General features: G+C 47.4%; 8 non-coding genes across 8 annotated transcripts; all 8 read right to left on the reverse strand.

Annotated features, from left to right (window-relative positions):
• Positions 1-1379: 1379 nt before the first annotated feature.
• Positions 1380-1461, reverse strand: trnal-aag (transfer RNA leucine (anticodon AAG)). The gene has a single exon. It is a non-coding gene; the product is annotated as a tRNA-Leu (tRNA).
• Positions 1462-2788: 1327 nt separating this feature from the next.
• On the reverse strand, positions 2789-2870 carry trnal-aag (transfer RNA leucine (anticodon AAG)). The gene has a single exon. It is a non-coding gene; the product is annotated as a tRNA-Leu (tRNA).
• A 1327-nt stretch (positions 2871-4197) lies between these two features.
• trnal-aag (transfer RNA leucine (anticodon AAG)) lies at positions 4198-4279 on the reverse strand. The gene has a single exon. It is a non-coding gene; the product is annotated as a tRNA-Leu (tRNA).
• A 1327-nt stretch (positions 4280-5606) lies between these two features.
• trnal-aag (transfer RNA leucine (anticodon AAG)) lies at positions 5607-5688 on the reverse strand. Its single transcript has one exon. It is a non-coding gene; the product is annotated as a tRNA-Leu (tRNA).
• A 1327-nt stretch (positions 5689-7015) lies between these two features.
• On the reverse strand, positions 7016-7097 carry trnal-aag (transfer RNA leucine (anticodon AAG)). The gene has a single exon. It is a non-coding gene; the product is annotated as a tRNA-Leu (tRNA).
• Positions 7098-8424: 1327 nt separating this feature from the next.
• Positions 8425-8506, reverse strand: trnal-aag (transfer RNA leucine (anticodon AAG)). The gene has a single exon. It is a non-coding gene; the product is annotated as a tRNA-Leu (tRNA).
• A 1327-nt stretch (positions 8507-9833) lies between these two features.
• Positions 9834-9915, reverse strand: trnal-aag (transfer RNA leucine (anticodon AAG)). Its single transcript has one exon. It is a non-coding gene; the product is annotated as a tRNA-Leu (tRNA).
• Positions 9916-11242: 1327 nt separating this feature from the next.
• On the reverse strand, positions 11243-11324 carry trnal-aag (transfer RNA leucine (anticodon AAG)). Its single transcript has one exon. It is a non-coding gene; the product is annotated as a tRNA-Leu (tRNA).
• Positions 11325-12578: the final 1254 nt, after the last annotated feature.

The following is a 12578-nucleotide window of genomic DNA, read 5'->3' on the forward strand; positions in this document are numbered from 1 at the left end:
AAGGAGGTAACACAGTTCTTGGGGCTGGCGGGATATTATAGACCGTTTGTTCCTAATTATTCGGACCTCACCAGCCCCTTGATTGACCTTACTAAAAAGGTGGCGCCAGATATGTTCCAAAGCAGCAATCTTATCCTGTTTGCATAAAACAAACCTGATCCCTTGCAGGTTAGGGCTTGCGGCTATGTCCCTGTCACAACAAGTCTGAGATAAGTTTGAAAGAACAGATCAGCACAAGATTGACTCAAATCGTCTTCAACGAAACCACAAGAAGTCAGTAAACCACAGAGGAAGTGCAGTGCCCCAGGAGCAGGACTGAGACAGCATGCCTTATCAAACAGGCGATCGGATGTGGGAGAGGATGAGGCTTCTTGTTTGACTCTCATGTTCCTGAAGGGCCTGACTGCTGCCAGGGAAAGTGTGTTCTCTCGCAATATTTTCAGACCATTATCGAGTACAAGCAGGGCCTCCCGGCCTCAATTAAACCACTGATGGCAGCGGTATGATTCCAACCAACGGCACCATAGAGACTGGAGCCTAAATACAGTAAATTAGACCACTTGGCCACGCTAGCCTGGTGGGAGTCCCTTTTGTTCGTCTTTGGGCTTTATACCATCCAGAAATAGAAGCGACGGCCTCCACAAACCTTATTCAGTAAACATGTCCAATGCGGCCAAGGAAAGCTCTTTATTCGGCCATGGCAGCAAAAAGTGTCTCCCGAAATGGAGCCCCTGGCAGCGGTGGGATTCAAAACCACGCCCCTAAAGAGACTGGGGAAAAACAGAAAGAACCTCTTGGCCACGCTACCAGATAATGCCCTTTACCCCAGGCACTATTCCACCAACTTTTTCCTTGTCGAGCTTCGCCACAAGATAACGTCTTGAATTTCTCCAAGGTTGAGGCTTCCTTCTTGAAGGGTTATGCAGTACTACCCCTGGAGGACCCCTTCCTGGAGAGTGCATGTCCTTCTCTTATAAAACACACCTGAATGCACTAATGAAGGCCCTTAGGGCTGTTCTGAAAATGGCAGATAGCTGAGCATTAGCCGTTATACTCAAAAAAGTAAAACATCCAAACATTTTTTCACCAAAAACTTTCAACGAGTGACATTGGCTGTTACCATCCTTTATGATACTTATTACTTTTCACTATTTCAAATTATATTCAAGTACTTTTTCCTGTTTTGAAGTAACTTCACTATAATTGTAAATTATTGGTGTCCCTACTTCAACTGGGTGCCTCTTTTAGAAAGGAGCAGAGGCTGGGACAGGCCTCCAGCGCTGACTTGGCTAAAAAGCAAGGAAAGCAAAAGCAGCTCAATTCGGATGTTCACACAGCATCACTTTGCAAAGCCACAGCAGTCTTCCAAAAGGCTTTCCTGGCAGCGGTGGGATTCGAACCCACGCCCCCGAAGAGACTGGAGCCTTAATCCAGCGCCTTAGACCGCTCGGCCACGCTACCTTGTTTGCCTGCGTTTCACGGGTCACTTGGACCAGTGGAAAGGCCGCCCCGAGCTGACTTTGATGAAAAGCTGCAGTCTAATCCTGTTTGCGTAAAACAAACCTGATCCCTTGCAGGTTAGGGCTTGCGGCTATGTCCCTGTCACAACAAGTCTGAGATAAGTTTGAAAGAACAGATCAGCACAAGATTGACTCAAATCGTCTTCAACGAAACCACAAGAAGTCAGTAAACCACAGAGGAAGTGCAGTGCCCCAGGAGCAGGACTGAGACAGCATGCCTTATCAAACAGGCGATCGGATGTGGGAGAGGATGAGGCTTCTTGTTTGACTCTCATGTTCCTGAAGGGCCTGACTGCTGCCAGGGAAAGTGTGTTCTCTCGCAATATTTTCAGACCATTATCGAGTACAAGCAGGGCCTCCCGGCCTCAATTAAACCACTGATGGCAGCGGTATGATTCCAACCAACGGCACCATAGAGACTGGAGCCTAAATACAGTACATTAGACCACTTGGCCACGCTAGCCTGGTGGGAGTCCCTTTTGTTCGTCTTTGGGCTTTATACCATCCAGAAATAGAAGCGACGGCCTCCACAAACCTTATTCAGTAAACATGTCCAATGCGGCCAAGGAAAGCTCTTTATTCGGCCATGGCAGCAAAAAGTGTCTCCCGAAATGGAGCCCCTGGCAGCGGTGGGATTCAAAACCACGCCCCTAAAGAGACTGGGGAAAAACAGAAAGAACCTCTTGGCCACGCTACCAGATAATGCCCTTTACCCCAGGCACTATTCCACCAACTTTTTCCTTGTCGAGCTTCGCCACAAGATAACGTCTTGAATTTCTCCAAGGTTGAGGCTTCCTTCTTGAAGGGTTATGCAGTACTACCCCTGGAGGACCCCTTCCTGGAGAGTGCATGTCCTTCTCTTATAAAACACACCTGAATGCACTAATGAAGGCCCTTAGGGCTGTTCTGAAAATGGCAGATAGCTGAGCATTAGCCGTTATACTCAAAAAAGTAAAACATCCAAACATTTTTTCACCAAAAACTTTCAACGAGTGACATTGGCTGTTACCATCCTTTATGATACTTATTACTTTTCACTATTTCAAATTATATTCAAGTACTTTTTCCTGTTTTGAAGTAACTTCACTATAATTGTAAATTATTGGTGTCCCTACTTCAACTGGGTGCCTCTTTTAGAAAGGAGCAGAGGCTGGGACAGGCCTCCAGCGCTGACTTGGCTAAAAAGCAAGGAAAGCAAAAGCAGCTCAATTCGGATGTTCACACAGCATCACTTTGCAAAGCCACAGCAGTCTTCCAAAAGGCTTTCCTGGCAGCGGTGGGATTCGAACCCACGCCCCCGAAGAGACTGGAGCCTTAATCCAGCGCCTTAGACCGCTCGGCCACGCTACCTTGTTTGCCTGCGTTTCACGGGTCACTTGGACCAGTGGAAAGGCCGCCCCGAGCTGACTTTGATGAAAAGCTGCAGTCTAATCCTGTTTGCGTAAAACAAACCTGATCCCTTGCAGGTTAGGGCTTGCGGCTATGTCCCTGTCACAACAAGTCTGAGATAAGTTTGAAAGAACAGATCAGCACAAGATTGACTCAAATCGTCTTCAACGAAACCACAAGAAGTCAGTAAACCACAGAGGAAGTGCAGTGCCCCAGGAGCAGGACTGAGACAGCATGCCTTATCAAACAGGCGATCGGATGTGGGAGAGGATGAGGCTTCTTGTTTGACTCTCATGTTCCTGAAGGGCCTGACTGCTGCCAGGGAAAGTGTGTTCTCTCGCAATATTTTCAGACCATTATCGAGTACAAGCAGGGCCTCCCGGCCTCAATTAAACCACTGATGGCAGCGGTATGATTCCAACCAACGGCACCATAGAGACTGGAGCCTAAATACAGTACATTAGACCACTTGGCCACGCTAGCCTGGTGGGAGTCCCTTTTGTTCGTCTTTGGGCTTTATACCATCCAGAAATAGAAGCGACGGCCTCCACAAACCTTATTCAGTAAACATGTCCAATGCGGCCAAGGAAAGCTCTTTATTCGGCCATGGCAGCAAAAAGTGTCTCCCGAAATGGAGCCCCTGGCAGCGGTGGGATTCAAAACCACGCCCCTAAAGAGACTGGGGAAAAACAGAAAGAACCTCTTGGCCACGCTACCAGATAATGCCCTTTACCCCAGGCACTATTCCACCAACTTTTTCCTTGTCGAGCTTCGCCACAAGATAACGTCTTGAATTTCTCCAAGGTTGAGGCTTCCTTCTTGAAGGGTTATGCAGTACTACCCCTGGAGGACCCCTTCCTGGAGAGTGCATGTCCTTCTCTTATAAAACACACCTGAATGCACTAATGAAGGCCCTTAGGGCTGTTCTGAAAATGGCAGATAGCTGAGCATTAGCCGTTATACTCAAAAAAGTAAAACATCCAAACATTTTTTCACCAAAAACTTTCAACGAGTGACATTGGCTGTTACCATCCTTTATGATACTTATTACTTTTCACTATTTCAAATTATATTCAAGTACTTTTTCCTGTTTTGAAGTAACTTCACTATAATTGTAAATTATTGGTGTCCCTACTTCAACTGGGTGCCTCTTTTAGAAAGGAGCAGAGGCTGGGACAGGCCTCCAGCGCTGACTTGGCTAAAAAGCAAGGAAAGCAAAAGCAGCTCAATTCGGATGTTCACACAGCATCACTTTGCAAAGCCACAGCAGTCTTCCAAAAGGCTTTCCTGGCAGCGGTGGGATTCGAACCCACGCCCCCGAAGAGACTGGAGCCTTAATCCAGCGCCTTAGACCGCTCGGCCACGCTACCTTGTTTGCCTGCGTTTCACGGGTCACTTGGACCAGTGGAAAGGCCGCCCCGAGCTGACTTTGATGAAAAGCTGCAGTCTAATCCTGTTTGCGTAAAACAAACCTGATCCCTTGCAGGTTAGGGCTTGCGGCTATGTCCCTGTCACAACAAGTCTGAGATAAGTTTGAAAGAACAGATCAGCACAAGATTGACTCAAATCGTCTTCAACGAAACCACAAGAAGTCAGTAAACCACAGAGGAAGTGCAGTGCCCCAGGAGCAGGACTGAGACAGCATGCCTTATCAAACAGGCGATCGGATGTGGGAGAGGATGAGGCTTCTTGTTTGACTCTCATGTTCCTGAAGGGCCTGACTGCTGCCAGGGAAAGTGTGTTCTCTCGCAATATTTTCAGACCATTATCGAGTACAAGCAGGGCCTCCCGGCCTCAATTAAACCACTGATGGCAGCGGTATGATTCCAACCAACGGCACCATAGAGACTGGAGCCTAAATACAGTACATTAGACCACTTGGCCACGCTAGCCTGGTGGGAGTCCCTTTTGTTCGTCTTTGGGCTTTATACCATCCAGAAATAGAAGCGACGGCCTCCACAAACCTTATTCAGTAAACATGTCCAATGCGGCCAAGGAAAGCTCTTTATTCGGCCATGGCAGCAAAAAGTGTCTCCCGAAATGGAGCCCCTGGCAGCGGTGGGATTCAAAACCACGCCCCTAAAGAGACTGGGGAAAAACAGAAAGAACCTCTTGGCCACGCTACCAGATAATGCCCTTTACCCCAGGCACTATTCCACCAACTTTTTCCTTGTCGAGCTTCGCCACAAGATAACGTCTTGAATTTCTCCAAGGTTGAGGCTTCCTTCTTGAAGGGTTATGCAGTACTACCCCTGGAGGACCCCTTCCTGGAGAGTGCATGTCCTTCTCTTATAAAACACACCTGAATGCACTAATGAAGGCCCTTAGGGCTGTTCTGAAAATGGCAGATAGCTGAGCATTAGCCGTTATACTCAAAAAAGTAAAACATCCAAACATTTTTTCACCAAAAACTTTCAACGAGTGACATTGGCTGTTACCATCCTTTATGATACTTATTACTTTTCACTATTTCAAATTATATTCAAGTACTTTTTCCTGTTTTGAAGTAACTTCACTATAATTGTAAATTATTGGTGTCCCTACTTCAACTGGGTGCCTCTTTTAGAAAGGAGCAGAGGCTGGGACAGGCCTCCAGCGCTGACTTGGCTAAAAAGCAAGGAAAGCAAAAGCAGCTCAATTCGGATGTTCACACAGCATCACTTTGCAAAGCCACAGCAGTCTTCCAAAAGGCTTTCCTGGCAGCGGTGGGATTCGAACCCACGCCCCCGAAGAGACTGGAGCCTTAATCCAGCGCCTTAGACCGCTCGGCCACGCTACCTTGTTTGCCTGCGTTTCACGGGTCACTTGGACCAGTGGAAAGGCCGCCCCGAGCTGACTTTGATGAAAAGCTGCAGTCTAATCCTGTTTGCGTAAAACAAACCTGATCCCTTGCAGGTTAGGGCTTGCGGCTATGTCCCTGTCACAACAAGTCTGAGATAAGTTTGAAAGAACAGATCAGCACAAGATTGACTCAAATCGTCTTCAACGAAACCACAAGAAGTCAGTAAACCACAGAGGAAGTGCAGTGCCCCAGGAGCAGGACTGAGACAGCATGCCTTATCAAACAGGCGATCGGATGTGGGAGAGGATGAGGCTTCTTGTTTGACTCTCATGTTCCTGAAGGGCCTGACTGCTGCCAGGGAAAGTGTGTTCTCTCGCAATATTTTCAGACCATTATCGAGTACAAGCAGGGCCTCCCGGCCTCAATTAAACCACTGATGGCAGCGGTATGATTCCAACCAACGGCACCATAGAGACTGGAGCCTAAATACAGTACATTAGACCACTTGGCCACGCTAGCCTGGTGGGAGTCCCTTTTGTTCGTCTTTGGGCTTTATACCATCCAGAAATAGAAGCGACGGCCTCCACAAACCTTATTCAGTAAACATGTCCAATGCGGCCAAGGAAAGCTCTTTATTCGGCCATGGCAGCAAAAAGTGTCTCCCGAAATGGAGCCCCTGGCAGCGGTGGGATTCAAAACCACGCCCCTAAAGAGACTGGGGAAAAACAGAAAGAACCTCTTGGCCACGCTACCAGATAATGCCCTTTACCCCAGGCACTATTCCACCAACTTTTTCCTTGTCGAGCTTCGCCACAAGATAACGTCTTGAATTTCTCCAAGGTTGAGGCTTCCTTCTTGAAGGGTTATGCAGTACTACCCCTGGAGGACCCCTTCCTGGAGAGTGCATGTCCTTCTCTTATAAAACACACCTGAATGCACTAATGAAGGCCCTTAGGGCTGTTCTGAAAATGGCAGATAGCTGAGCATTAGCCGTTATACTCAAAAAAGTAAAACATCCAAACATTTTTTCACCAAAAACTTTCAACGAGTGACATTGGCTGTTACCATCCTTTATGATACTTATTACTTTTCACTATTTCAAATTATATTCAAGTACTTTTTCCTGTTTTGAAGTAACTTCACTATAATTGTAAATTATTGGTGTCCCTACTTCAACTGGGTGCCTCTTTTAGAAAGGAGCAGAGGCTGGGACAGGCCTCCAGCGCTGACTTGGCTAAAAAGCAAGGAAAGCAAAAGCAGCTCAATTCGGATGTTCACACAGCATCACTTTGCAAAGCCACAGCAGTCTTCCAAAAGGCTTTCCTGGCAGCGGTGGGATTCGAACCCACGCCCCCGAAGAGACTGGAGCCTTAATCCAGCGCCTTAGACCGCTCGGCCACGCTACCTTGTTTGCCTGCGTTTCACGGGTCACTTGGACCAGTGGAAAGGCCGCCCCGAGCTGACTTTGATGAAAAGCTGCAGTCTAATCCTGTTTGCGTAAAACAAACCTGATCCCTTGCAGGTTAGGGCTTGCGGCTATGTCCCTGTCACAACAAGTCTGAGATAAGTTTGAAAGAACAGATCAGCACAAGATTGACTCAAATCGTCTTCAACGAAACCACAAGAAGTCAGTAAACCACAGAGGAAGTGCAGTGCCCCAGGAGCAGGACTGAGACAGCATGCCTTATCAAACAGGCGATCGGATGTGGGAGAGGATGAGGCTTCTTGTTTGACTCTCATGTTCCTGAAGGGCCTGACTGCTGCCAGGGAAAGTGTGTTCTCTCGCAATATTTTCAGACCATTATCGAGTACAAGCAGGGCCTCCCGGCCTCAATTAAACCACTGATGGCAGCGGTATGATTCCAACCAACGGCACCATAGAGACTGGAGCCTAAATACAGTACATTAGACCACTTGGCCACGCTAGCCTGGTGGGAGTCCCTTTTGTTCGTCTTTGGGCTTTATACCATCCAGAAATAGAAGCGACGGCCTCCACAAACCTTATTCAGTAAACATGTCCAATGCGGCCAAGGAAAGCTCTTTATTCGGCCATGGCAGCAAAAAGTGTCTCCCGAAATGGAGCCCCTGGCAGCGGTGGGATTCAAAACCACGCCCCTAAAGAGACTGGGGAAAAACAGAAAGAACCTCTTGGCCACGCTACCAGATAATGCCCTTTACCCCAGGCACTATTCCACCAACTTTTTCCTTGTCGAGCTTCGCCACAAGATAACGTCTTGAATTTCTCCAAGGTTGAGGCTTCCTTCTTGAAGGGTTATGCAGTACTACCCCTGGAGGACCCCTTCCTGGAGAGTGCATGTCCTTCTCTTATAAAACACACCTGAATGCACTAATGAAGGCCCTTAGGGCTGTTCTGAAAATGGCAGATAGCTGAGCATTAGCCGTTATACTCAAAAAAGTAAAACATCCAAACATTTTTTCACCAAAAACTTTCAACGAGTGACATTGGCTGTTACCATCCTTTATGATACTTATTACTTTTCACTATTTCAAATTATATTCAAGTACTTTTTCCTGTTTTGAAGTAACTTCACTATAATTGTAAATTATTGGTGTCCCTACTTCAACTGGGTGCCTCTTTTAGAAAGGAGCAGAGGCTGGGACAGGCCTCCAGCGCTGACTTGGCTAAAAAGCAAGGAAAGCAAAAGCAGCTCAATTCGGATGTTCACACAGCATCACTTTGCAAAGCCACAGCAGTCTTCCAAAAGGCTTTCCTGGCAGCGGTGGGATTCGAACCCACGCCCCCGAAGAGACTGGAGCCTTAATCCAGCGCCTTAGACCGCTCGGCCACGCTACCTTGTTTGCCTGCGTTTCACGGGTCACTTGGACCAGTGGAAAGGCCGCCCCGAGCTGACTTTGATGAAAAGCTGCAGTCTAATCCTGTTTGCGTAAAACAAACCTGATCCCTTGCAGGTTAGGGCTTGCGGCTATGTCCCTGTCACAACAAGTCTGAGATAAGTTTGAAAGAACAGATCAGCACAAGATTGACTCAAATCGTCTTCAACGAAACCACAAGAAGTCAGTAAACCACAGAGGAAGTGCAGTGCCCCAGGAGCAGGACTGAGACAGCATGCCTTATCAAACAGGCGATCGGATGTGGGAGAGGATGAGGCTTCTTGTTTGACTCTCATGTTCCTGAAGGGCCTGACTGCTGCCAGGGAAAGTGTGTTCTCTCGCAATATTTTCAGACCATTATCGAGTACAAGCAGGGCCTCCCGGCCTCAATTAAACCACTGATGGCAGCGGTATGATTCCAACCAACGGCACCATAGAGACTGGAGCCTAAATACAGTACATTAGACCACTTGGCCACGCTAGCCTGGTGGGAGTCCCTTTTGTTCGTCTTTGGGCTTTATACCATCCAGAAATAGAAGCGACGGCCTCCACAAACCTTATTCAGTAAACATGTCCAATGCGGCCAAGGAAAGCTCTTTATTCGGCCATGGCAGCAAAAAGTGTCTCCCGAAATGGAGCCCCTGGCAGCGGTGGGATTCAAAACCACGCCCCTAAAGAGACTGGGGAAAAACAGAAAGAACCTCTTGGCCACGCTACCAGATAATGCCCTTTACCCCAGGCACTATTCCACCAACTTTTTCCTTGTCGAGCTTCGCCACAAGATAACGTCTTGAATTTCTCCAAGGTTGAGGCTTCCTTCTTGAAGGGTTATGCAGTACTACCCCTGGAGGACCCCTTCCTGGAGAGTGCATGTCCTTCTCTTATAAAACACACCTGAATGCACTAATGAAGGCCCTTAGGGCTGTTCTGAAAATGGCAGATAGCTGAGCATTAGCCGTTATACTCAAAAAAGTAAAACATCCAAACATTTTTTCACCAAAAACTTTCAACGAGTGACATTGGCTGTTACCATCCTTTATGATACTTATTACTTTTCACTATTTCAAATTATATTCAAGTACTTTTTCCTGTTTTGAAGTAACTTCACTATAATTGTAAATTATTGGTGTCCCTACTTCAACTGGGTGCCTCTTTTAGAAAGGAGCAGAGGCTGGGACAGGCCTCCAGCGCTGACTTGGCTAAAAAGCAAGGAAAGCAAAAGCAGCTCAATTCGGATGTTCACACAGCATCACTTTGCAAAGCCACAGCAGTCTTCCAAAAGGCTTTCCTGGCAGCGGTGGGATTCGAACCCACGCCCCCGAAGAGACTGGAGCCTTAATCCAGCGCCTTAGACCGCTCGGCCACGCTACCTTGTTTGCCTGCGTTTCACGGGTCACTTGGACCAGTGGAAAGGCCGCCCCGAGCTGACTTTGATGAAAAGCTGCAGTCTAATCCTGTTTGCGTAAAACAAACCTGATCCCTTGCAGGTTAGGGCTTGCGGCTATGTCCCTGTCACAACAAGTCTGAGATAAGTTTGAAAGAACAGATCAGCACAAGATTGACTCAAATCGTCTTCAACGAAACCACAAGAAGTCAGTAAACCACAGAGGAAGTGCAGTGCCCCAGGAGCAGGACTGAGACAGCATGCCTTATCAAACAGGCGATCGGATGTGGGAGAGGATGAGGCTTCTTGTTTGACTCTCATGTTCCTGAAGGGCCTGACTGCTGCCAGGGAAAGTGTGTTCTCTCGCAATATTTTCAGACCATTATCGAGTACAAGCAGGGCCTCCCGGCCTCAATTAAACCACTGATGGCAGCGGTATGATTCCAACCAACGGCACCATAGAGACTGGAGCCTAAATACAGTACATTAGACCACTTGGCCACGCTAGCCTGGTGGGAGTCCCTTTTGTTCGTCTTTGGGCTTTATACCATCCAGAAATAGAAGCGACGGCCTCCACAAACCTTATTCAGTAAACATGTCCAATGCGGCCAAGGAAAGCTCTTTATTCGGCCATGGCAGCAAAAAGTGTCTCCCGAAATGGAGCCCCTGGCAGCGGTGGGATTCAAAACCACGCCCCTAAAGAGACTGGGGAAAAACAGAAAGAACCTCTTGGCCACGCTACCAGATAATGCCCTTTACCCCAGGCACTATTCCACCAACTTTTTCCTTGTCGAGCTTCGCCACAAGATAACGTCTTGAATTTCTCCAAGGTTGAGGCTTCCTTCTTGAAGGGTTATGCAGTACTACCCCTGGAGGACCCCTTCCTGGAGAGTGCATGTCCTTCTCTTATAAAACACACCTGAATGCACTAATGAAGGCCCTTAGGGCTGTTCTGAAAATGGCAGATAGCTGAGCATTAGCCGTTATACTCAAAAAAGTAAAACATCCAAACATTTTTTCACCAAAAACTTTCAACGAGTGACATTGGCTGTTACCATCCTTTATGATACTTATTACTTTTCACTATTTCAAATTATATTCAAGTACTTTTTCCTGTTTTGAAGTAACTTCACTATAATTGTAAATTATTGGTGTCCCTACTTCAACTGGGTGCCTCTTTTAGAAAGGAGCAGAGGCTGGGACAGGCCTCCAGCGCTGACTTGGCTAAAAAGCAAGGAAAGCAAAAGCAGCTCAATTCGGATGTTCACACAGCATCACTTTGCAAAGCCACAGCAGTCTTCCAAAAGGCTTTCCTGGCAGCGGTGGGATTCGAACCCACGCCCCCGAAGAGACTGGAGCCTTAATCCAGCGCCTTAGACCGCTCGGCCACGCTACCTTGTTTGCCTGCGTTTCACGGGTCACTTGGACCAGTGGAAAGGCCGCCCCGAGCTGACTTTGATGAAAAGCTGCAGTCTAATCCTGTTTGCGTAAAACAAACCTGATCCCTTGCAGGTTAGGGCTTGCGGCTATGTCCCTGTCACAACAAGTCTGAGATAAGTTTGAAAGAACAGATCAGCACAAGATTGACTCAAATCGTCTTCAACGAAACCACAAGAAGTCAGTAAACCACAGAGGAAGTGCAGTGCCCCAGGAGCAGGACTGAGACAGCATGCCTTATCAAACAGGCGATCGGATGTGGGAGAGGATGAGGCTTCTTGTTTGACTCTCATGTTCCTGAAGGGCCTGACTGCTGCCAGGGAAAGTGTGTTCTCTCGCAATATTTTCAGACCATTATCGAGTACAAGCAGGGCCTCCCGGCCTCAATTAAACCACTGATGGCAGCGGTATGATTCCAACCAACGGCACCATAGAGACTGGAGCCTAAATACAGTACATTAGACCACTTGGCCACGCTAGCCTGGTGGGAGTCCCTTTTGTTCGTCTTTGGGCTTTATACCATCCAGAAATAGAAGCGACGGCCTCCACAAACCTTATTCAGTAAACATGTCCAATGCGGCCAAGGAAAGCTCTTTATTCGGCCATGGCAGCAAAAAGTGTCTCCCGAAATGGAGCCCCTGGCAGCGGTGGGATTCAAAACCACGCCCCTAAAGAGACTGGGGAAAAACAGAAAGAACCTCTTGGCCACGCTACCAGATAATGCCCTTTACCCCAGGCACTATTCCACCAACTTTTTCCTTGTCGAGCTTCGCCACAAGATAACGTCTTGAATTTCTCCAAGGTTGAGGCTTCCTTCTTGAAGGGTTATGCAGTACTACCCCTGGAGGACCCCTTCCTGGAGAGTGCATGTCCTTCTCTTATAAAACACACCTGAATGCACTAATGAAGGCCCTTAGGGCTGTTCTGAAAATGGCAGATAGCTGAGCATTAGCCGTTATACTCAAAAAAGTAAAACATCCAAACATTTTTTCACCAAAAACTTTCAACCGAGTGACATTGGCTGTTACCATCCTTTATGATACTTATTACTTTTCACTATTTCAAATTATATTCAAGTACTTTTTCCTGTTTTGAAGTAACTTCACTATAATTGTAAATTATTGGTGTCCCTACTTCAACTGGGTGCCTCTTTTAGAAAGGAGCAGAGGCTGGGACAGGCCTCCAGCGCTGACTTGGCTAAAAAGCAAGGAAA

The sequence above is a fragment of the Carassius auratus genome, chromosome 29, assembly GCF_003368295.1.
Source record: "Carassius auratus strain Wakin chromosome 29, ASM336829v1, whole genome shotgun sequence".
NCBI classification, from domain to species: Eukaryota; Metazoa; Chordata; class Actinopteri; order Cypriniformes; family Cyprinidae; genus Carassius; species Carassius auratus.